Below are 2,602 nucleotides of genomic sequence, written 5' to 3' on the forward strand. Positions count from 1 at the left end.
CCCCTATCACCCACACTCGCTTGGCGATGGTTTAAAATGTCGTCACGGAAAGGGGTTAAAAACCGTTTGTATAGCAACTCGTTGTACCAGTGTATGTCTCTATAAGGGGTGGACACACATTTCAAAATTGAAGTAGGAACATTAGAATCATATCAAATTTGTATTTGAACAAATAAACTAAGGAATTACGAGTGCCATAATGTTTAGCTTCAAGGGTGGAGTGCTGGTAGTGCGACACAAAACAAGTAGGCAGATTGTATTCCATGTAAAAGATCGTAGTCTATGTAAAAGGTGGACATGACACTTTTCTTTCTATACAATGCAGTGTTCGTTGCCCACACATGATGGAAGATATCACATAGAGAAATACTATTTACTCATTTCTACGTTCTAGTATTTTGAAACGGGGTGGTCCATCCTAAAAGAATATTGAAAAACAAATATGATCAGGCATGCATAGAGGTAGTGAATCAATCATTACTTGTGAGCTTCCTAGGACAAGTATGCAGAATTGTAACTGTAGTAAGAGACCGTCCAAAATCTGAATCAAGAAGTTGGTCTAGCACTTATTGTTTGCAAGTAATCGAAGTGAATAATTGAATATCATATCGAATGAGTAATAAAGACAAGTAAAATTGTCAACAGACCTGGGCTGCAGTAGTAATCTGGGTCAATGTCACTATGACCAACAATCCAACATGACTAGTGTTTGTTCCTAGGGTGGGACTTTTGAAACCCTGTGAACTTTACAGGTACTAAAGATTACTGAAATATGTAAACCATTAAGTGCAGGTAGCACTCAGTAGAGAACAAACCCTAATGATAGTCCTGCCTAATGAGTAGTGAATCAATTAGAAAATGGGTGATGGGGAGTGGCTGCTGAGTGTTGAGGACGATAAATTAGGTTGGCTTAGTGGGTAGTGCATGCCTGGGCCCTGAACAAGCTGGGAAGGTAGGCACAGCGGCGCGCCCGGGCAACGGTGATGCTGTTGGGCAAGCGGCTCCTGATCTCCTGTTAGTCTGGCATCTCCTCTAAAGTCATGCCGTCCGGGGATGGCAAGTCACCGGCGAGGCGGGTAAGGGAGTCCTGGATTATGGGGTCCTCGGGCGTCCGGGCTATGTGACATGGGCCATACTGGTGGGCCGTGAAGATACAGAATAGAAGGCTTCTCCCCGAGTCCGGATGGGACTCTCCTTGACGTGGAAGGCAGGCTTGGCGTTTAGATATGAAGATTCCTTTCTCTGTAAACCGACTCTGTACAACCCTAGCCCCCTCCGGTGTCTATATAAACCGAAGGGTTTAGTCCGTAGTGGCGATCATAATGATACAGGCTAGACATCTAGGGTTTAGCCATTACAATCTCGAGGTAGATCAACTCTTGTAACCCTTATACTCGTCAAAGTCAATCAAGCAAGAAGTAGGGTATTACCTCCGTTAAGAGGGCCTGAACCTGGGTAAACATCTTGTCCCCGCCTCCTGTTACCTTTGACCCTTAGACGCATAGTCCGGGACCCCCTACACGAGATCTGCCGGTTTTGACACCGACATTGGTGCTTTCATTGAGAGTTCCTGTTTGCTGTCGATAGAAGGTTCGATGGCTCATTCGATCATCTATAATGATGCTGTTTCGGGGGAGATTTTGCCCCCGAGCCAGATTTTCGTATTCGGTGGCTTAGCACTGCGGGCCAACTCGATTGGCCACCTCGAGCAGATCGACAGTTACGCCCTTGGTCATCAGATCAATTTCAGGAACCTAAACTATGTCGCTGATATCCGAGGAGATTTGATCTTCGAAGGGTTTGCAGCCCCAATCGGCGCCCTGGCCTTAGATCCAGAGCAGGCTGTCAGGTCCGAAGACGGGAGTTTAGAGCCCGCTGGACTCTGCAATTATGGAACTTGCTACCGGAGATCCGGAGGGGACGGCATCATCGGCAAACCCAAAGACGAACTGGAACCCCCTTGTCACTGAAGCGTCGGACACTCCGCCGGACTCTAAATCCGAACTCTCGAGGTCCATGTCAAGCGGGCGCGGCCAGGAGGCTTCAACCCCGGACAGCCCCGCAGACTCTCGTTTCTCTGCCCAAACCTCGCTCCTGAATGAGGCTCTGGACTTGATGCGAACCCTCGCCATTACGGAAGAATCGTTTCCAAATCACGCCCGGCCTGGATTAGGGGCTGAGAGCGAGGAATTTTACGCCCCACCCACCACCCACTTCATAGCCACTGTCGAAGATCTAACCGACATGCTGGACTATGCCTCCGAAGACATTGACGGTATGGACGATGATGCCGGAGACGAACAAGGCCAAAACCCTCCGTTTATCGGACTCTAGACAGCCACTTGCACATACGATGTGTACATGGTGGACAGACCCAAAGAGGACGATAGCGACGGCAAGAAGGATCCAGTTGAGGACAAGTCTGTAGAAGCACCTCCGAAGCATCGACATCAGCGCCGCCGCTCGAAATCACGTAGCGACAAAGACAGGAATACCGGCACCGGAGACAATAACACTCCGGAGAATGCCGAAGACCTCGGAGCCCCTGTAGAGCCAACATCCGAACAGGATGATTGGGAGGATGGGCAAGTCAACCCCGATG

This window comes from Triticum aestivum, chromosome 1D (assembly GCF_018294505.1).
Source record: "Triticum aestivum cultivar Chinese Spring chromosome 1D, IWGSC CS RefSeq v2.1, whole genome shotgun sequence".
Taxonomy (NCBI): Eukaryota; Viridiplantae; Streptophyta; class Magnoliopsida; order Poales; family Poaceae; genus Triticum; species Triticum aestivum.